The following is a 24,127-nucleotide window of genomic DNA, read 5'->3' on the forward strand; positions in this document are numbered from 1 at the left end:
TTACATAACAACACACATCTTCTCTGTGGATGGAATCTTGGAGATGAAATGTCCCTCTGTTGACTCTTTACCCCCCTCGTGTGGAAAGGGGCATTGGTATAAGGTGCTTTTCTATTAGGCTGCGTGTTACCGGGAGGTGTCATTCTCTTCCTCACATTTAGGCCTCTCCAAATGACCAGATGGCTGTAAAAAGTTTCGTCCAACCTACGAACGAATAATTTTTTACCACCTCAGTTAGACCTGTGTGTGTTTGAAAACCCACTATTCCATCTTTGGGCCTTTGTTGCTTGCGCTCCACATATCTCTGTCTCTACAGGAACACACCTATTCATCTCTTGTACCAAAGCTGTAATCAACATCACCGCAGTACAAGTTGAACGAAGTCTGTCGTAACCACTAATACTCACTATACGACACACCTCTACTTGTTGAAGCTATCTTCACTACAAGAAAACAGGTGTGTCAGACTGCTACTTTTATAATTCGTAGCAAGACCAGCTCATCCAGTCAAGCATGAAGACATTGGGCTTCTTTCATAATGGAATCAGGAATGTCTGACCATGCAGATTATACAGTTCGAATACAAACTACTGTTGACATTCACTGCCGGCCCCGTGGTGTAGGGGTAGTGTGCCTGCCTTTTACCCGCAGGTCCTGGATTTGATTCCCGGCCAGGTCAACGATTTTTACCTGCATCTGAGGGCTGGTTAGTGGTCCACTCAGCCTACGTGATTACAACTGACGAGCTATCTGACAGTGAGATGGCGGCCCCGGTCTGGAAAGCCAAGAATAATGGCTGAGAAGATCCATCGTACTGACCACATGACACCTCGTAATCTGCAGGCCTCTGGGCTGAGCAGCGGTCGCTTCATAGGCCACGGCCCTATGGGGCTGTTGCACCATAGGGAATATTCATGCGTGTGCTCATTGAAATGTTTTTCTTAGTAAGAAATGCTGCTTTGCCAATGCTATTCTTCTCTTTACTTCCAGGAAGCTACCATGATACCACCGAGATAATGGAGTTGTTTCACCTGATCAACTTTGATATCATCAATTTTTATAATGGTTTTAATTTCTTCCATATTTTTCCGCACTACCATTACTTTCGTTTTCCGTTTGTTTACTTTTAATTTCCACAGTTTAAGAGTGTCTGAGAGGACTTGCAGCAATCTAATCATTTCTTTTTCGGAGTCTGCAATTAATACAATGTCATCTGCAAATCTGATACAATGTATCCTTTCACCATTGACTTTTATTCCCTTTGTGCTCTCCTTCATGATCTGGCGTTTGAGTGGCGTTTATAAAAGTAGGAAAGATCACAATATGAAGATAAAGTTGGAATTCAAGAGGACAAACTGGGGCAAATATTCATTTATAGGAAGGGGAGTTAGGGATTGGAATAAATTACCAAGGGAGATGTTCAATAAATTTCCAATTTCTTTGAAATCATTTAGGAAAAGGCTAGGAAAACAACAGATAGGGAATCTCCCTTGGTAAGTTATTCCAATACCTAACTCCCCTTCCTATAAATGAATATTTTCCCCAGTTTGTCTTCTTGAATTCCAACTTTATCTTCATATTGTGACCTTTCCTAATTTTATAAACGCCACTCAAACTTATTCGTCTACTGTCATTCCCGCCATCTCTCCGCTGACAGTTCGGAACATACCACTTATGATATACTAACAATTTGTTGGTTATTTTGATCCACCTTTTCAATACAAATTACAGTTTGTGTTGCTAAGTTGTAATGTTACAACACTAATTTACCGGGACATGTTTCGCTTTTATTCACAAGCATCATCAGCCTATACAATTGCCTCAAGGTTTGTCATATTTGGGTTGTTGTTACAAATTTCATTACATTGAATGTAAATCTAATTTTAGTGATAACAATATTTAAAACAAGAATAATATACACATTAAAAATTATGACAATATGATTTGCAATGTTAAAATGGATTAACTCTTAATTCTAAAACACATTGACGTCCAAAACACAGTTTTTACAATTTGAAAATTTGGCTAAAAATTGTTTGCAATGTTAAAATAAAATTGATTCAACTATAATTTGGCATTGAAATTTGAGTCATAAATATAAATATAAATATTGGATGTTAATATATAGGAGCCATAGTTTCTGAAGTGCGTTGGTTTCTAGAATACAGTAACATTTCAGTATTGAGAATTTTAGTTAAGAATTGTGCTCTCTAAATAATGTTATTTAAAAAGACTGTAATTTTGCATTATGCGTGATTAGTCATGATGATAATCTAGAATTGAAGTCTTGAGTTCGTTGGAAAATGGCTTCTAGATTTGATGAGGCTTGCTGCTGAAGTTTGGCAAAATATGATCAGAGGAAGTATATAAACAAGCTGCATCGAGAAGCATAACTGGCATCATTGCAAATATAAAGGGAAAGAAGAGCTAAAGAAGATAAATTGTCTGCTCAAACCAAATTAAAAGAAGAGTATTTTAACACCGGTAATGTTGTCCCATACAACAGTGTCACCGCTCACCGCACATAAACATTTCGCAGTGAGGGGAGGATCAGCGGGGAAGGTGGAGAAGGCGAAGACAGGCCGAACAGGTGAGACAGGTGTAGGGGAAGTGAAGTAGGAGTTTGCACTCTGGTCAACCTAGTGAAGTCGTCTCCTGCACCTTGCGCCCGTGCACTGCACGGCGCATGCACCCTGAGAGGCCCTGCTCTAAATGGTTAGAAATTTCATCAATTTCATACAAGGAGTTCTTAATAAAGGTCTCATGCTCAGAGCTGAGTTCAGGAATATTAATAGGTACAGCAATACAGCATCAGAAGCACATTTACCCTCAATGAATTGCTCTACAAAGGTTATGGCAGAAGAAGAGTAGGAAGGAATGAGGAGCGTATCACCATTTACTGAATTTCAGTGATATTCATTTCTCAACGTGAAATACTGCTCACTTTGGTAGTCATAGCAACAAACAGTACCGCTGCTACCAACTACTCTCTGTGACATACCAACAATCGAACACACAACACCGCAAGCACACAGTTTCAACTGCCAGCACTACCAAGAGGCCACACCAGCTTTGACCAAAACACAAGTCACAGGACTGGAAAGCGATGGAATCTGGGCAATACCAAGGTTCAAAGAACCTCAACAGAGGGTGGATCTTGGGCAAAAGGATAGGACAATTCATGAGAAATACCATGAAGCACCATAAATAGTTTAAACCAGATAAAAATTTAATAAAAGGAGAATATTAAAAAAAAGAAATTAACACCCATAAATAATTTCATTAAATGAAAAAAATGAAACTAAATAAATTTTAAAATATTAAAAGAAATTAATTCAAACAGTGAAACATTTAAAAGAAGGGATCGTCCAAAATTATGGTTAAAGCATACATCTTGGGTATCAATCACCAAAGTTTAGATAATGACTCAATCAGAATTCCGTATAATACCTTTTAAAATTTTACACATGAACTGCAGTTCTTACAGAAAACAATCATTTAACCGACGATCTGTTTGAGAGTTCTCAATAAATATGATTTATAAAAAAAGACCGAGGAACCCATTTTAGTACACTAAATTTTCTAGTAAAAGATGGAAGTGCATAATAATTACTACTCCTTTTTAGAGGAGGACACTCAAAACTTGATGTATACACCACAACACTTTCCGAGAGATAATGACCAACTTGTAACGGTGACCCAACGCATCTTATCTTATCAATAAACATCATCTTGACCCAACAATAGCAAGAGTAAAAGTTTCGATGAACTGAGCAAACCCATTACATTAAAGAATAATAGCACCTTCTAAATTCCGGAGAAAATAAATGAGTTAGCTATAAAGAAACCTAATAATAATAATAAGAATAATAATAATAAAAATAATAACAATAATAATACTTCGTCTTTTCCCGCTCATGCGAGGTCGACGTTTTTGACAAGTCTTTTGCATTTTCCTCGGTCCCAAATGGTGTTTTCAGTTAACTGCTTTTCTGCGAAGTCTTCTCGCACACAGTCCATCCATCTTCTTCTAGGTCTGCCTCTCTCCCTCCTGCCCTTCACCTCCAAGTCTTCTTGCTACATAGTTCTCATCCCTGCGCTACCAGAGCAACCGCCTTTCTTGAACTTTCTGTGATGCTTGAGTAACCTTGACACTGCCTCGTATGAAGCTGTTCTTGATATGGTCTTTCCTAGTAACACCACACATCCATCGTAGCATTTTCATTTCTGCTACATCCAACCGCTTATTTTGCGATTGTACTATTGGCCAAGTTTCTGCACCGTATATCATGGCAGGTCTCACCGCACTTTTGTAGACACTCCCTTTCACTTGGACATTTAGTCTCCTGTCGCAGAGGACACCAGACAGCCTTTTCCAATTTAACCAGGCAGCCTGAATTCGGTGTGTAATTTCCAGATCTAGATTTCCATCATCAGATACAGTTGATCCAAGGTACTTGAAACAATTACTTGCGAGGAGTTGATTTCCATCCATTTTCACACTATAATTTCCCTTTCCACCGAGGCACAAGTATTCTGTATTATTCCGGCTGATTTTAAGACCTCTATCCTCCAGTGTTTTTTTCCAATGTTCTAGTTTAAGTTCAAGTTGTTCTCTATTAGTGCTGCATAGTAGGATGTCATCTGCAAATAGCATGCACCAAGGAGCTGGATCTCTAAGACTTTCAGAGAGAACATCCATTATCAGATTAAAGATATATGGGCTCAGCGCAGATCCTTGATGGAGACCAACTTCAACTGGAATGGTTTCCGTTAGCCCTACACTGCTTCTAACTTGCGTCTTTGACCCATGATACATGTCCTGAATGATGCGCACATACTTCTCTGGTACTCCCTTGGATGTCATGCATCTCCATACTTCTTGACGGGGCACACGATCATAAGCCTTCTCTAAATCAATAAACACCATATGTAATTCTTTCCTCTTTTCTCTGTGTCTTTCCATGAGCTGTCTTAGAGAAAAAATGGCATCTATGGTTCCTTTCCCTGGCATAAATCCAAATTGTTCTTCTGCTATTATTGTCTCCTGCCTAAGCCTACTTTCAATGACTTTTTCCCAGATTTTCATAGTGTACGACATGAGTTTTATTCCTCTGTAATTTGCACAATCCTGAATGTCCCCCTTTTCTTTAAAAATGGGGATTATGGTACTCTTCCGCCACTCATTGGGCATTATTTCCTGTTGAAATATTTGTTGGAATAGGTTTAACAACATATTTATTCCCTCTTCTCCCAGGCATTTCCAGACCTCTACAGGGATTTCATCGGGGCCCGTTGCTTTTCCACTTTTCATTTTTTTCATAGCAGTTTCAACCTCTATCCTGCATATGTCAGTGGTTACGTTATAATTTGGAATGCCATCTTCAAACACAAGCTGTTCATTCTCCTCATTAAGCAGCTTTTTAAAATACTCCTCCCATCTCTTCTTAATTAGGTTCTCATCTTGAATTACCATTCCTTGTTCATTCTTCATTTGCTTGATGTGTGTTAGATCTTTTGATGCTACATCCTGTGCCTTAGCAATTCTGAAGAGCTTTGCCTCGCCCTCTTTGGTCTCTAAATTTTCGTAGACTTCATTCCATGCCAATGCCTTTGCTCTTCCAACAACTCTTTTCGCAGCTTTATTAGCTTGTCTGTAGTGTTCTCTATCTTCGGCTATTCCAGATTCTTCCCAGGCTTTCTTGACTTGTTTTTTCATCTTGATCGCATTCTGGACCTCATTATTCCACCACCATGTTTCTTTATCAAGTGGAGCACCTTTACCAGATGTCATACCAAGAACTTCCATACCAACTTTCCTGATAGCTTCAGCGTTTACTGTCCACCATTTCTACACCTTCTACTAACTGTGCTTCTTGGATCACCTTTTCCTTGAATTCACTTCTCAAAATTGGATCTTCTAACCTCCACCATTTGATTCTTGGAGTCATTTTCCTTACTGCTCTCTTCTTCATCCGTGTGCATACATAATCAAGCACTAGCACTCTGTGTTGTGGAGCTACGTCTTCCCCTAGCATGACTTTGCAGCCCTTTACCTCCTTCAGATGCATTCTTCTACACAAGAGGAAATCTATTCGGCTTTCCCGTCCTCCACTTTTGTATGTCCATAGATGCCTCTCGCTTTTCTGGAAGAAGGTGTTACAAATCGCCAGATCTGAAGCCAAGGCAAAATTTATCACTCTCTCACCCTCTTCATTTCTTGTATCAAATCCCCAACCTCCATGCACTCTTCTCAATGTTTCTCCTTCCATACTGGTTCCAACGTGACCATTCAGATCTCCACCTAAGAATACTTTTTCATTTGCTGGTATGCTGGAAAGTTCTTCTTCCAGGTCTCTCCAGAAATCATCCTTTTCTTCCTTTTCACAACCAACTTGTGGAGCATAAGCAGTTATAATTGTGAACTCTTCCCCAAGGCACAGCTTCACACTCATTATTCTATCATTTCTTCTGTTTACACTGACCAGGCAGGTTACAAAGTCATTTGAAAGGATAATTCCAACACCATTTCTACCTGCACTGTTTGCTCCACTGTACAGCAACTTAAAACTACAGCCAAGCACTCTTGCCTTATTACCCTTCCACCTAGTTTCTTGAACACACAGAATTCCAATCCTCCTCCTCATCATTAGATCCACAACCTCTCTACCCTTCCCCGTCATAGATCCAACATTCAGTGTTCCAATTCTCACTTGAAATTGCTTCTTTAGCCAGGCCCGCCCATGGCCCGGTATCCTTCGCTCATTTCTCACAAAGGGCAGGCGGAATCCTTGCGCGTCGCTTCTGGGGCACGTCCTAGCAGTTTCCGAGTCTAATCTTGTAGAACTTGTCATATTTGTATGGTTTTGGCTATTTACTTTTAAAGCCGGATGCCCTTCCTGTCGCCAACCCCTTTCCAACTTATCGGGGATAATTTATGTAACCTCTGTGTCCTAGGCAACGCCGTGAGGAACATACAATGTACCTGTCTTCTTCATGGTTTCCATGGCAGTCTCAACAAATCGATTAATATGGCTGACACGTTAGGCAAAGATTGTAAACATGATATCAAGTGCCTTTCTTCGGACTGTTATCTATGGATCAATTTTCAGTTAAAACAAGATGGCTGCCAGTTATGACACAAAAATGATGTAATATTTGTGTCTAAAAACACTATTAAACAATAATATACTTACAAGATAACATTAACCTGCCTTGTGTACACATTATATTGTCATGAACACTGCCAGGAAACCATAAATGAAGTACTGTTCTTACTTAAAGATGTAAATACGGCGCACCCAAGCTACACATGATCAGATGTCAATGACCCGCTTATAATAATAATAATAATTTTTTTTGCGAGGGAGTGTGGAAAATCCTTCATAAGACGCTTGTGAGGGTTCGCACTCAACAAGTGTGTGGAGATTCTTACCCACTAAAAACCACACTCCCTTTTCCTACGACGTTTATCTCTGCCCCAGAAACCGCTCTCGCATTACTTCAGGACGAACGTCGTGCTTAATGCATCTTGTGCTTCATCTTCCTTCTTCTGCTTTACTGTCTGTCGTAATCATCCAGGTCCTTCTTCTTCTTCTGATGCAGAATATTTTCTACAGAGACTGCCACCTGGTCCCAAGATTCTCGACTTCGTAGCATTACTGACACGATCCCTTCTGGCGTCAATTCTGCGTGCATAACTTCTAAGCATCTTCTTTGTGGCAGCCAATGAACACACACAAAGAAAGTATGTGATACGTCATCGATGTCACCGCAGTATATGCACACCGGACTAGTTGCTAGCCCTAGCCTATGAAGAAATCTTCGGAAGTATCCATGACCTGTCAAGAACTGTGTGAGATAGTAGTTCACTTCACCACGATTTCGGGCAACCCATACGCCCAGAGAAGGTATCAGTCTTTTTGCCCATTTCCCTCTAGAGTCATCTTCCCATCTTGTTTGCCATCGTTGCATTCTGTGACTATGAGCCAAAGCCTTTGCCCTTTTCCTTCCTAGCTCTTCTTGTGTGAGCCAAATTTCTTGTCTTTCGAAGGCCAACAAGTCAATGGGAGCTACTGCTGCTACTACTAGAATCGCAGGTTCTGATACTGTGCGATATGCGCAAGAAATTCGCAAAGCTGCTCTTCGTTGTACAGCCGCAATTCTTGTCCGATATTTCACAATTTTTAACAATTCAGCCCAAATTTCCGAACCGTATAGCAGTATCGATTGAACAATCGACATGAGAAGCCGCCTTTTACTAGATATCGGTCCCTTGATATTTCCCATGAGTCTACTCAGTGCAGTCACAGTTTTTGCTGCCTTATCTGTTACCTGTTGGATGTGGTCCCAATATGTAAGCTTAGTATTAAGCGTTACCCCAAGATATTTTGTGCTCCTAGTTGTTTTGATGGCTATCTGTCCGATCTGCATCGGTACTACAGTATTAATCTTTTTCCTCGTCAGGAGGACAATTTCCGTTTTATGATCGGCGAGTTCTAACTTGTGATTTATCATCCGTTCTTTGACACGTCGCATCACCTGATTCAATTTAAATTGAGCCAGCTCTAGGTTACGGGTAACTATCACAGCAGCCACATCATCAGCATAACCCATAAGTTTTACATCTTCTGGCATCTCCAGCCGTAACAAACCATCATACACGATATTCCAAAGGTGTGGTCCGAGAATTGAGCCTTGCGCTGCACCAGCTGTGAGCCGTTTTCTTCTCTGACCGTCTTCCGTGTCGTATAACAATGTACGGTTTTTCAAATAGTATCGCAGTATATACTTGAGATATTCTGGTAGCTTGAAAGTTTCTTCTAGAGCTTCCAAAATATCACTCCATCTTGCCGAGTTGAAGGCATTTTTAACATCTAGAGTCACAAGAAGCGTCAGCTTCCTAGAATAATGATTACCCGTTTGAGCTTGTTCTGCTGTCTTCACCACTTCCTTCACAACATCTAGTGTTGAGTGACCTCTGCGAAATCCATGTTGTTGGTCAGATAGGTCACCAGCTAATCGGACTGCTGCTAGTATTCTCGGTTGTAGGAGCTTCTCTAAACCTTTCCCGGCAATGTCCAGCATACATAGAGGTCTGTAACCCCCAGTTTTCTCTTTATTGATCAGAACCAATCTAGCTATCTTCCAATGAAAGCTAAAAATTCCCGCTTTCAAACAATGATTATACATTCTCAACAGCAGTTGAGGACATAATTCGACTGCCACCTTTAGTACTTCTGCTGGAATACCATCTGGTCCAGGGGCTTTCTTATTTCTAAGGGAATTAATTGCTGTTATCAATTCTTCAGTTGTAAAAGGTGGTACATTATCTAGTTCTTTCTCGGCCTCATCATCAATCCTCTCTGCATGATCAGGGAATAGTATGTGTACTATTTCTTTCATGGTGCGTGGATCCATGATAGGGCTTGGTAGCATCCTGAATTTCTTCATAACGATTTTATACCTAATCCCCATGGATTTTCATCCACTTCCTTAGACATTTCCCACCACTTGTCGGCTTTACTCTTTTTAATTGTATTTCGCAGTCTTTTCTTCATAGTCTTATACTCTACTGAGAGAGCTTCATCGTTATGTCGTGCTCTTTGTGTCCTTCGTCTGAGTCGCAGGCATTGTTTCCTCAGTTCAGCAATTTCTTCATTCCACCAATATGCTGGACGCTTGCCTCTCCGTTGTTTGATTCTGGTCATTGATGCGTTGCATGCTTGCTGAAGGAGTCTCATGGTGTGTTCCACGCATTTATTAGCAATTATGCTTCTTTTGCCTCCGTGACGTATCCGTCATACAATCCATTCCATTCTGTATTACTTCATGAAATTTTTCTCTATCCATAGTGGCTATGTTCCATCTTACTGGCTTGGGCGAGGTAATCCTTAGATTCGGAGTCTCTTGAAGTTCACGAAAAGTGATATACTGATGATTGCTTCCAGTACATTCTTCAATTACTCTCGCCATTCAGTTATCCTAGACGCAATGTCTTCAGAAGCAAATAATAATAATAATAATAATAATAATAATAATAATAATAATAATAATAATAATAATAATAATAATAATAATAATAATAATAATAATAATAATAATAACAACAACAATAATAATAATAATACCCGTGTGGGGATTTACCGGTTACCTCCATCGGGCGCGTCCCATTGGAATTGGGGAAGCTCGCTGGCTCTGCCGCCAGCAGAGTTAGAGGGTAGTAGGGAAATAAACTACCACCGTGAAAAAAAAATTGGTCCCTTGCCAGGGTTACGGCGAAGACTGGTAAATGACCAGAAGCCAGAAAACATCTTGAGGCAACCTCTACGGCTAACAACCCTAGTTCTAAAAGGATGGGTACCCTCCAAAGCAAAGTCAAGTCAAAAAGCATGATGGCACAACATTTCAAGAAACACACCCCAGGGGGTAAATCTTTGTATAAATCCCTCGTCGTGAACGCCACGGCGCACGAGTCTCGTTTGGATTCTGGGGGAGACTCGACATCATGCAAGAGATGAGTCGGAGCGTCTCGGTGTACCCTGAAGAGTCAAAAACTCGGGCCAAAATCTAAAACCTTTCTAGCAACTTTCAACATAAATTCACTTACACAAACTGGCAAGCTGAAAACCCTCACCAAAGCTCTTCACGAAAATCAGATATCCATAATGGTCCTACAGGAAACAAGGTACCCAGATGAAGAGATTTTTGAATACGAAGGCTACCGATTTTTCAAGAGCAAAGCGCAAAGAGGAATCCTCAATGGAGCTGTGATGCTTGGAACTGCGTTTGCTGTTTTAGAACCAAGATCCTTAAGTCGGTTGCAAATTTCGAACCTGTGAATGACAGATTGTCTATACTCACAATTAAATGTGCGAACAAAACCTACGCCCTACTTAACGCACATGCTCCTACAAACGATAAGAACAAGTCTGATCCAGACGAAGTTGATAATTTCTGGGACCTACTGGATGAAAAATTAAACAAAATCCCCAAACACCATGTCAAGCTTCTTTTGGGTGACTTCAATGCCCAACTAGGTCGTGAACAGAAGTACAAGAAAGTTATAGGAAATTACCCTGCTCACAAAAGAACCAATCCCAACGGTAAAAGACTGATGTCCATTTGCGAAAATCACAACCTGCAGGTCATGTCGACCCACTTTCGCCATCTACCCAGAAAGCAAATGAATTGGCGTTCTCCCGTCCAAGCTCTCGGAGAGTTCCAAATTGATCATGTTGCAATCTCCAGGAGAAACAGCCCTGAGATTATGAATGTCAAGGTAAAGAAAGGCATCAATGTGGCCTCAGATCACTATATCTCTCTTATCAAATTCAAACCAATTCCCGCAAACACAAGGAAGACAACCAAACAGATCACACGCTTCGACAATGATAAACTTCGGCATAGGGTCGAGGAGTTCCAGGAGAAGGCTAGACCAAATGACTGTGACTTTAACAACACCAAAAGTCTCCTTGTTGAGGCCGCTAAAGACGTTGCAGAAATCAAGAGAAGCAAAAAGCATGCCTGGTGGAATAGTACCTGCGAATCAGTCCTCCAAGACAGACTAAATGCGTGGAAACAGTACTACTCTACGAAATCAGAAAATGATTGGGAAACCTACAAAACCCAACGTGCCCAAGCAGCTAGGGCGTTCAGAACTGAGAAACGTAAATACGAAAAATCTCTCATTGAAAAGACAGAACAAAACTTTAGGAAGAATGAAAGCAGAGAGTACTACAGAGCCTTCAAACGCAAACTCACTGGCTATAAACCAGCATCTCTATGCTTTGAGCGAAAGGACGGCACACTGGCGACGTCAAATGAAGAAAATTGCAGCATTCTGGCAGATTACTTCAAGAATTTACTTAATTGCTCTAAACCGCAAAGCGCCATTGAGACCAAGGAACACTTACTCAGGTACCCAGATTCCAGACCACCCGACAGAGATGAAATCAAGCGCCACATTGTCCGTCTCAAAAATAACAAAGCACCGGAGGAAGACTCAGTAGTAGCAAAACTATGGAAATATGCCCCAGAGGAATCACTTGATATCTTGCAAAAGCAAATAGAAGAAATTTGGAACAAGGAGACCCTACCCGAAGATTGGAAAATAGCTTTGATCCATCCATTACACAAAAAAGGCAGCAGGAAGAACATCAACAACTACAGAGGAATATCTTTGCTACCCGTGACTTACAAAATTCTATCACTTGCCATCCTGGAGCGTTTGGAAGCACAACTCGAACATCAAATAGGTGAATACCAAGGAGGGTTCAGAAAAGGTCGCTCAACAGCTGAACAGATCCAAAATCTCAAAACGATCATCAGATATTGTACAATAAGGTCCAAGCAGTATGTGTCTGTTTTTGTGGACTTTAAGAAAGCGTACGACTCCATTGACGGAGAAGTCCTGCTAAACATCTTAAATGAATTTGGAGTTGATTTGAAAAGGCTGGCATTAATTAGAGCCACCCTGACCGATACAAAATCCAAGGTGAAGTTCCACGGATGTCTCTCGCATTCCTTTGACATCAAAACAGGATAATATATAAGTAATAATAATAATAACGTAAATGTTTCAACCTTTTCAATACAATATTGTTCAATACGGACCAAAAACATGAAATTCATAACCATCAATCAAAACAGGAGTCCGACAAGGTGATGGGCTATCCCCGATACTCTTCAACTGTGTTCTTGAAAAGATCATCAGAACCTGGCGGGTGAGATTACATGAAACCAACTACAGTCCATTGAGAATAGGAACCAAATCCAAGGGGATCACAACAGACTGCTTAGCATTTGCCGATGATATTGCTGTTCTCTCAAACGACATAAAAACCGCTAGAGCTCAAGTTGAAATTTTAAAGGAAATTGCTGAAAAAACTGGTTTGCAGATATTGTTTGAGAAAACAGAAGTAATGACTAACATCAAAGAGGCTCCACCAAAACTCCATAAAAAAATACGGGGACATCACCCGAGTAGACAAATTCAAATACCTGGGTGAGATCATCATGAAAAATGGACTGGACAAAGATGCACTTCAGGAGCGAGTACGCAAACTGGAAATAGCCTACCAAACATCCCGCACAATCTACAACAAAAAATGCCTTTCCCAAAACACCAAGATACGTCACTATGAAACAGTTCTGAAGCCAGTAGTTCTATATGCAGCCGAAACCCTGTCTCTAAATGCCAACAAAGGACTCCTTGAAGAACTGGAGAAAAGAGAACGCAAAATTGTGAGAGGAATCTTGGGATCAAAGTACAGAAATGGAATCCATCAAAAGAAATCCAACAAGGAAGTCTACAGCAAAATAGAGAAAATTACCGACACAATCAGAAAAAGACGGGCACGATTTTACGGTCATCTGAAAAGAATGGACGGAAGAAAGTTAACTAAAGAAATCTTTCACTCTTTTGATTCAAACCCCAAAACCACAATTCCCTGGTTTAGAAATACCAAAGAAGACCTGCAAATGCTACATATCTCAGCTGAAGACGCCCTTAACAGAGATCTCTTCCGCAAGAAAATATTGACGAACGGGCTAAACTGAGACGAGCAACCGAAGAGAAGACACGGTGCCCCTTGGACAGAGGAGCGTAAGCAGGCCCACTCACAAAGAATGAGGGAAATCTGGGCTCTAAAGAAGGCCAATTTCAGTGTCAAATGCAACAAGACTTAACGTGGTCCTTGATGGCCCCAGCGAATTATATATGATAATAATAATAATAATAATAATAATAATAATAATAATAATAATAATAATAGAAGATTAAGTAATACACAGCAGAGTACCTCAAATTTAAATATTAAAAGTGATAATAATAAACGTTTATTCAATGCCTGCACTCAGGTCAGTCTTTCAATTAGAATACCTGGCAACATCAGTTAAATATGGAGACCACAGTTTCAGTACTTGTTTTAAAAGTTTTGAACACATCTTCGTCATATCACCCGAGAATATTGCTGGAAACCCAATTAAATTTCTTTAAATATTATTTCAGATGATGAACCGTAAAATTTAAGTCATTTATTTCATAACGAGAGTAGGAACTGTGTATGTACACAACCGGGTGAGTATCTTAAAGAGAATGTCCACCATCTTCTTGAATTTCAGACTGCCAAGCAAGCTGAAACAGTAACCGTAGTACCTTCCCCATCTTAAAAATAATAGTAGATGTTGCAGTTCGAGAATAATCCATTTCAGGCACACAATTCACAAGTAGAAACAAACAATGAGAAGTAGTAAAATAAAAACATGGTGATTTACATCTCACACAGTTTATACACCAAACAAAAATTAGAAATATCACACTCATCGACTTGAGGGCCTTAAGCCATTTCACAGCTTCCTTAAGGCAGATCCAGGCCGATGTTGGATGGTGAGCTTATGCCTACTGCCAGGACACAGTTGAGGATCAGAAGGCGGCGTCACGGAATAAAAGCAGTAGAAATTACACCACGTCGACCAATAAAGATTTTCAATGTCTATCAATTAACTAATTACAGCCAATAGCTGTCTTGCAGTTCATGGCGCAATGTTAAATGATACATTTTAAATTCCTCACATACAGAAATGTATAGCCCGTGACAATTACACAAATGTCCCTTCAGTTATAACGCCACACTTCCTTGAATGACGTCATCCAAGGTTTTCTGGGCTCCAATTTCCTAAAAACTCATTTGTTGCTTCAATTATCCACTGCATTGGCTCATCACTTCCATTATCTACTTTATTGGTTCGTTCTTCTTTCTGTCCTTCTACTCTCCACTTCTTTTTGATAGATCTCATGTTGCACTTGGCTAACACAAGTGTATGGTCACTATCTACATCGGGACCTGGATGATCTTTGCTTCATTAGTATATAATCTAACTGAAATCGACCTCCCGTGAAGAGAATAATGTGTTTGTAATAAGCATATCATTTTGACTGCAGAAATCTACCAAAGTTTCACCTCTTTCATTTGTTTCCTCCAGGTCAAAATTTCCTACTGTCTTATTGCCTGTATGGGACCCCACTATTGCATTAAAATCGCCCATTATTGCAACATCATCTTTTCTTAAGTCAGTTTTAATTGTTCTTCAGTATCTTCATACGTAGTCTCCACTTCTTCCAAGCCATGAGTTGATGTTGGGAAACATGTCTGAATTATCACCAAGTCCATAGGTGCACTATTAATTTTCACCATCATTAACCAGTCGCTGACATGGTAGGTACTGCAAACATTATTTGACCATTTTCCTCTTATTATAAGTGCCACTCCATGCTTTCCTCTTTTCCCTTCACCACTATAAATTACTCTAAACTCATCGCTGTAGAAGTCTCCATTTCCTTCCCATCTTGTCTCACATATACCTCATTCTTCCTCATCTGGTCTTTAATTTCATCCAGGTTTCCCACTTTCAATAGCTTTCATACATTCCATGTTCCCATCTTCACGGCGGTTTTAGATTGATTTCACTTGCTAATGATGAGAGAAGCCCTCTTTTCTCTCCTGCCAGATCGTAGGTTCCAAAATCCATGATCAGTAGTGAACATTTCCTCATTAATGTCAGCTTCCATGGTTGCATTCTACATGGGATATCCTTAGAATCTTTAATGGAGTGGTTTCCCATTACCTTTTGCATTCTATGCTGTTGACCAATATGTAACAATTCATCTGACTTTAGGGGCAATTTCTCACCCCAAGGACAATAGAGTTGCCCTCACCTCAAATCGTTCATCCACCCTCAGAGGAGGATGTTGATGACAAGGAGTGGGGCCACTTATACCGCCGTACACTCAGTCCTCTTTCAGTTGCCTTTTATGACAGGCAGAGGTTACTGTGGGTGAATTGTGACCCGCAGGCCACACTTTCCAAAAATGAACTGCAGAGCAGATATGATCAATAAAATATGCTGCAATATGTATTTTTGATTATAGGTCTTTTCTGCTCTGATGGCGGGCGCCCTACATGCTGTCAGCGGAAGTGGGGTGCGGGCAGAATGTTAGGCAAAAGATCACCTAGCGGTGGCGCTGAGAACTAGTCAGTCTCCCGGGGATTTTACCGTGCTCACTTCGCTCTCCCAACTGCTGTGTTGCCGAGTAGCCTTGCAGTGTGCGTGTGTTTGCTTTACAAGTTTGTTTTTGGATAATTCTTGTTTTATCAGTAATTCTTGCCACGTCCTTTACTGCATTCTTCGATTAGCATTTTCGTGGCATGTGAAGTGACGTTTGTATTGCTCTATGTTGTTGTTGTTGTTGTATGTAATAATTGAACTATATATCTTACAATGGCAAAGAGGAAGGAGCCAGGGTAGACAAATGATCAGCAATGTTCATGAATATTTTCAAAAGGAAGCAGAAAATAATGCCCCTTTAGTGAGTGTGTATAAAGTGCAGCAGAGAGTGTCGGAAGCTTGTCAAGTTGGTACGTGAACCGTTCAGTGTATAGTAAAGGAAGGGAAAGACAGTACCCAGTCATCTGGTTCCATCTCATTTCAATTACTGTGCAAACGAATCAAAGGGAACTACATCCCTTTCAGACCTGAAAGGAAACTGGAGGTGTGAATTTTTGTTTGTATGTCAAAAACTGACCAAAATACTCTTAAATACATATATTTTTAGTTTATTCTACAAAATAAAAATTAACATCTGAAAAAAAAAAAGCACCCGCACAATTGTGCGTGTCAGGACTTACTTCACTACTTACAAAAAAGAAAAATTACCTCAATGCACGTGAATATACATATGTACATGATCAAATGTTCTATTTTACAGTGTGGAACGATTTTAAACAATTAAAATCTTATACATTACATTTCTCATGTAGAGTAGGAGATTTCTTTCTCAGTCCTTTTTGTGACAGCACCCAGCACTCCTGCATGCATTGGCTGTAAGGAAACCTAGCCCGCACATATGTGTGTATCAACATGCAAAACCTCATGGTATTACGTACGATGTTGTAAGTTCACAATTTACACACTTCATTGATTATATTCTGATATTCAGTAAAGCTTATAGATTAATATGAATGCAATAAATAAATACTTACTTTAGGCATTACTGCTTCCTCCCATGTTGCTAATGAACTGTATTTTTAAACTCTTCTTCCTGCCCCCTGGTGGTCAAGTACTGAATACAAACAGCTGAAGTACATGCTACGTGTCCCACACAAGCACTGCAGTCCGGTCTAGCGCCAAGAAAACGTCAAATAAGCTCAGACATATATAAAATACGAACCCGCACAATTGTGCGTACACGGTCTGAAAGGGGTATAACAAAACCAATCGACGAATTCCATAAAGATGCAATAAGAAGAACTCTCCTCAGTTATTACATAAAGGGTGAATACCCAACACTGAACAAATGTATTGTGTAACTCTGTGCTTTTGAACAAATTATTCTTTGGTCTGTTGTCAATGCACTTTTTATATGCATTATTAATTAACTCGTATCGTACTACATCGAAGCTATAATAAAATATATATATTAAAAAAAACAATCATCCACAGGCCATATTCGAACTATAAGATATGAAGCTCTGTATTTCAAAGTTATGTAGATTTCAACACAAGTTTAGCATGCACGGCACTCCTGGCAACGTTGTAATAGTCGCCTCTGTCTCTTTCCCTTAATGGCCTCTCACGTCGTAGAAAAGACCTATAGTAGTATCACTAAGTTATGTTTAATACTAGTTACAAGTGATGGAGCTTTATATTTCGTGGACCCGAAGAGCAGAAGACCTCTCCAGTAGTCCTCAGTATTATCTGAAATGCAACGCTCTATTACACGACATAAATTTTCGATGACAAAATACCTCGCACCTTTGGCAATGTGATGTAACATATGTATAGTATTCTTACATGAAGCCAGTTCCTCATGAAAAGAATCCTGTGATGTCGTTATCGTACCATCTCCTTAATTGGCTTATCGGGATGAGTTTTGGACCAATGAATAGGAAGACCTCTCATACCTTTAACATATTTATCGCAGAGAGGACAGTTTTATTAATTCATGCAATTGACACATCCATGAGTCAGCAGTACCAGTAAGAACCTGAACTTCCAAAAATCACAAAATCGACCAAAAATATGTATTGTTTTCCAATTAAGAGCAGATCCAATTAAGAGCAGAAAGTGAAAGTGGGGAGATTCGAGTATTCAAGCTCTTCACGCTGAGTCAAACTGCTGTGGCCAAGTCCTCACGGTCCTTTCTAGACCAGATAGCTCCTCAATTGTTCTCATGTAGGCTGCCAGTCTACTGTTGAGTCATACTGTATAGGCTTTTGGGCTTATGCCGTGTCAAGAAAATAAAGTGAAATTCTTCATGTTTCTCAGAGAACTGTCCTCTGCCTCCTCAGAAGAAATCTTGACTGTCCACGAGAAAGGCTTCTTAACACATTGGAGACGGCCATATTTGACTGTGCTATCCTCCAGAAATCGCGGGATTTTTAATGGTTTGTGAAAATTTTTAATGCTAGGGTAAGCCATGATTGTAACAAGTTTTGGAATGCATAGAAAGATCACACTTTCTTCTACACAAAAATGAGTTTTAATTATCATAATAGTGCAGCAATTTTAAAATATAAATTTGCAAAAATAACATGTTTTACAAACGAAAAAAAATCTGACGCAGCTATGGATGCCAGTTCGGTTAATATTTCGAAATTTGACTTTGTGGGCACATCTACTGAAACACAATAATGCAGATTCTAACCTAATTAGTCAATTGACACCGGTATTCTGGTTTACAACAAGGAATTTGCATTCCTACTGTTCTTTGTTTGACAACGGTGTTGCATCGAGTTCCTGCAGGTACACGGGAAACACCCACATTTTAGGAAGCGGTATAAAATAGTATTACAGAACCCACTTCACGTTACACTTCACACCAATTTTAAATGAGCTCATTTTCTACATTTACTAACCTGAAGCGCCAGAATCATCATGTTTACTTAGTGTGTAATTGTTATCCTCATCCTCATTTTCAGAAATCGTGTCTTCCATAAGAACATCCATTATGGATTCGTTGTTGAAATTTCGTACACTTGAATTAGACATGCTAAATATTCACAAGAATTACATAAACAAGCCTGCCTCTCGAACACACACTCTTCCTGACCGCATGTACCGTACGTACTTTCCCGCCCATTTCACAGCTGAGAGTCAACGATGACGCAGTCTTAGGTTATGTAGGAACGTGGCTGTGTTATCAATGCCTTGAAAGAAGAGCTCTCGACTTATGCTCATAACTAGTATATTTTATGCTTATACAAGCATTCATCAGTATCTTATTGAAGTCACAGCTAGCTGAAATGGCAAATACAATTTTTTAGCTACAGTGAAATCATGCCCGTAGATTCTTCGAGCTCCGTCAATAGCAATGAATTAGCGCGCCCGTAGTTTCTACGAGCGGTGTCTCCAATGTGTTAAACAATGACTCTTTGAATTTAGACGTTATAATAGAAGTAGAAATGGTACGTTCATTCGCACCAAGATGAAATAACAATAGTGAAGGGACAGGGAAGGGAACTACCTATGTAAATTCTTAATGGTTGGCAACCAGGTATTACTTAATTGATAGCCGGTGTCCCTGTTGAAATTGTTAGTATTTCTACGTATTTCCACAGCTTCCCGTATAATCCTGGACATGTAGTGTCTAGTGTGGGTAAGAGCTCGAGCATCTTGGACATGACATCATGACCCGACGATAGAGCGTGCTTAGCTATTGCCAATTTGTCTGGCTGGTTGAGACGAATATTACGTTCATGTTCCTTGATACGGGTACCAATGGACCGGCACGGTTAGCCGATGTATACCTTACTGCAAGTACAGGGAATTTCGTATACCCCAGGATGTAAAAGTGGGGACAATTTGTCCTTGGTTTTACTCAGACTGTGAGCAATTTTAGTGGCGGTGCCAAACACAGTTTTTGCATCGTGTTTGCGGAGGACCTTGGCAATTCGATCTGTGGTGTTGTGAATGTAAGGCAAGTAGGCAGTTCCCTTCACTTCTTCCTTCTGTGAGCTTAGTTTGGTCATTTCCCTGGGATATAGGGCTCTATGAATCTGCAAATCACTGTAACCATTACCCTTGAACACAGCTTTCAGTGTGTCTATCTCCACCTGGATATGTGATGGCTCAGAAATTCGTCTTGTCCTCTTGGCAAGTGTCGTGAGAATTCCCTGTTTTTGTGCTGGATGGTGGTGAGAATCTGCATGAAGATACCGATTTGTGTGGGTGGGCTTATGATGGACGGTATGTCCTAAAGAGCCATCCGGTTTCTTTCTTACTAGAACATCCAAGAAAGGAAGGCATCTCTCCGACTCCATCTCCATAATGAATTTAATTGAAGGATGTTGCTGATTTAGGTGGTTTAGAAATAGATGAAGTTTCTCATGACCTTCTGTCCAGACCACAAATGCATCATCAACATACCTCCACCATATCATAGGTTTGACGGGCGCCAAAGCAACAGCCTCCTCCTCAAAATGCTCCATAAAGAAATTAGCCACTACGGGCAAAAGTGGACTTCCCATAGCCACTCCATCCATCTGTTCATAAAAATTCCCACCCCACAAGAAATAGATGGACGTCATGCAGTGGTAAAATAGCTTAGTAACGTCCTCAGGGAACAGGTGTTCAATGAGAGACATGACCGAGTCAATCGGCACTTTAGTGAACAAGGACTCCACATCGAAACTCACCAAAAGTGCATTAGAATGAAGGGTTATGGTTGAGAGCTTGTTGACGAAATACTGAGAGTCCCTGATGTATGATTTAGTACATCCTATGTGTGGCTGAAGCAATTTGCTTAGGTATTAAGCCAGAGCATACGTAGGAGAACATATCGCACTGAGGGGACAGATGTTTAGCCTCCTCTTTTGGAATTGAAGATTGCCTTCAGAGCTTCACGGTGGCGTTGGACACACGAGTGGTAGGTCACGTGAGCTCAGTCTGTAAACAGGCTCTGACAATATAGCCAAGATCTTATCCTTATACTCGTCAGTGTCCATAACCACTGTCGCATTACCCTTATCAGCTGAGAGAATGGTCAGGTCAGGGTAATAGGGAGGTACATTCAGGGAAACGGGGTGGCCTAGGGAGTGGTGATAAGGGAACAGGGAACTGGAAATCAAGTAGGGATGACATAAAATTGTTAGTGTTAAACTGTAGGAGTATTGTAAAGAAAGGAATAGAATTAAGTAATTTAATAGATACTAGCTGATGTACCCATGCTTCGCTACGGAATTCTACATTGTATACAATAATAAAGTCTTATTTAGTCACTTGCAATTCTACATTGTATACAGAATTCTAGGTTAGGTAGTGTACACGTTGTGAGCAAGATTGTATGAACTTGCATAGCTCTTAACGTTACCCTAGAAACGCGACGGGGAAGTCACCAAACGTCTTTTCTCATATGAAGACTGAGTTAGGGAATTTTCACTGTAATGGCAGGCCCCCTTGCCTACCATCAGTCACAATCAGGTTGGGGAGCTTTCATTATAATTGTAGACACTCACTCTCCACCTGCCTTTGTACATCCTCAGAAAGACTGTCTTCGTAGTTTTCCCAACTGAAATGAACATAACAATGACGTCAGTAGGAATGGCGCGATTAAAAGGAACGCTTTCATATGAAATATTCGATCAAATGAAAAACCACACATTTTCTCACTTTTAACGAACAGGACTAAGCTGCCGATCTAACAGTCCACAGTTCCAGAGATGGTATGACCAAGCCGCAGACTGCCGTGAGCCGTGAACACTCTTCGTCCCTTTTCGGCGGGGAGGGGTTCGAATAGTGGCAACTCCCAGGGCAAAAACGATGCCCTTTTACTGATCTGTTTCCTAGGAGTACGCGATGAGTTAGAAAGTATCAATTCACTACACTGGTGGCGGAAAAATCTATCTGACTTTGAGGCAAATGTTTCCTCCAAGCCAGAGGAGAAACCTCTTCACTGCTAATTCAGAATAAAATGAATGTAGAATTTCAAAAAGTGAAGAGGAAGAAGCTTTTCTTACGAAACGGCTCTTTTCAGGGTTGAATTTTTAGTTATTTAGTGAATTGTGTTTCTATAATTTGGAATAGCCCTAATTGTTATTCTAAACCTGGCCATACTACTACTACTGCTACTACTCTAATGAGTGAGCCTCTGCCTTAAGTAAGCCGACTGCTCATTCAAAACAGCACATCAGAGTAGGGATCGAATATCTGGAATACTATGATGAACCAGTGTGTTATGTACCAGCTGTATCAGAAAATGTATGAACCAGAGGAATGGCATGCTAAATGAGAAAGTTTTCTAACTCCCCGTCTATTTCCCGCCAATATTCCGTCAGGCTATTTGCCTTTCAACTCCGATAGATGGGATTACTGCTGCGTCTGTCTGTTGTTGTTTGATGATCTAACAGACAGAGGCAGCAGTAATCCCATCTATCGGAGTTGAAAGGCAGCATAAGAGACAAAGAACATCACAACAAACAATGGTCAATGTAATGTTATTGTTGATCAATGTTATACGCTTTCGATATTGTAGGCCTTCGCATTTAGTTTTCTTCCGACTCTAAAATACCACTCATCATAGTCGGTACGGTAAAACTGAATAAAACATAAATGACCGGAAATTGTATTCTCTATAACTTTTGTTATGTAGTACTTTTCGATAGAACCAATAACATAGGTATTTAAAAATACATTTTAGACGCCTTCCCCTAAACTACAATTTCATCTAGGGTGAATAAAATATTTTTATAGCTTAGACTGTAGTTTCTTATTCCCCGACTCTATATACCAATTTTCATTAAATTCTGTTAACCCATTTTCTCATGGCTCGGTGTTGATATGGACTTAGCAACAAAAACACAACATGAATATCTGTGTTATCATAGCCGGTACAGTAAAAATGTATAAGACATAAATGGTCGGAAATTTAATTCTGTATATCTTTGGTGATGTAGTATTTATCGATACTACCACTGATAACATAAATATTTGAGAATTACATTTTAGGCCTTCCACTGAACTACCATTTCACTCAGCGTGAATTAAATGATTGATAGCCTAGATTGTAGAGACTTATTCCCCGACTTTGCATACCAATTTTTATTAAGATAGGACCACTAATAACATAAATAATTGAAAATTAAATTTTAGGCCTTCCCCTAAACTACCATTTCAATCAGCGTGAATAAAATTATTTATAGCCTAGATTGTAGCGACTTATTCCTCGACTTTGTATTCCGATTTTCATTAAATTCTCTTTAGCCGTTTTCTAGTGATGCGTGTACAGACAGACAGACAGACAGACAGACAGACAGACAGACAGAAATTACGGAAAAGTAAAAATTGCATTTCCTTGTTACTGTGGACATGACAGATACAGAAATACCATTCTTTTCAAATTCTGAGCAATGTACAGACAAAACTCTTATTTTATACATACATTATCATTATAGACTGTTATGCCTTTCAGCGTTCAGTCTGCAAGCCTCTGAGAATTTACTAAACATCGCCACAATCCTCGATTTGTAACTAGTGTTGTGGCCTCATTATTTCTATACCTCTTATCTTTAAAACGTTAGAAACCGAGTCTAACCATCGTCGTCTTGGTCTCCCTCTACTTCTCTTACCCTCCATAGCAGAGTCCATTATTCTCCTAGGTAACCTATCCTTCTCCATTCGCCTCACATGACCCCACCACCGAAGCTGGTTTATGCGTACAGCTTTATCCATCGAGTTCATTCCTAAATTAGCCTTTATCTCCTCATTCCGAGTACCCTCCTGCCATTGTTCCAACCTGTTTGTACCAGCAATCATTCTTGCTACTTTCATGTCTGTTACTTCTAACTTATGAATAAGATATCCTGAGTCCACCCAGCTATATATAGATATATTTACCAGATATTGTAATAGGAGTTGAATCATGGCTGAGAAATGATACAATGGATGCAGAAATTTTCTCATGGCACTGGAGTGTGTGGAAATTCTAAGTTCCCATGGAGGGAATTAGATTCTTTCCCACCAATAGAGCATATAAAAAATCAGATCAAAAATTAGATGGATGGCTTTTCCAGCGTTTGCTCTATTAACCAGCGTTTCGTCTTAGGTCTGACACTAGACTCTTCAGAGTGGG

General features: G+C 40.0%; 1 protein-coding gene across 1 annotated transcript in view; it reads right to left on the reverse strand.

The window, feature by feature from the left end:
- LOC136880973 (cytoplasmic dynein 2 light intermediate chain 1) overlaps nucleotides 1-24,127 on the reverse strand; it is a 212,900-nt gene that overhangs the window by 20,436 nt on the left and 168,337 nt on the right. The gene's annotated exons all lie outside the window — the stretch shown is intronic.

This window comes from Anabrus simplex, chromosome 9 (assembly GCF_040414725.1).
Source record: "Anabrus simplex isolate iqAnaSimp1 chromosome 9, ASM4041472v1, whole genome shotgun sequence".
Lineage (NCBI taxonomy): Eukaryota > Metazoa > Arthropoda > Insecta > Orthoptera > Tettigoniidae > Anabrus > Anabrus simplex.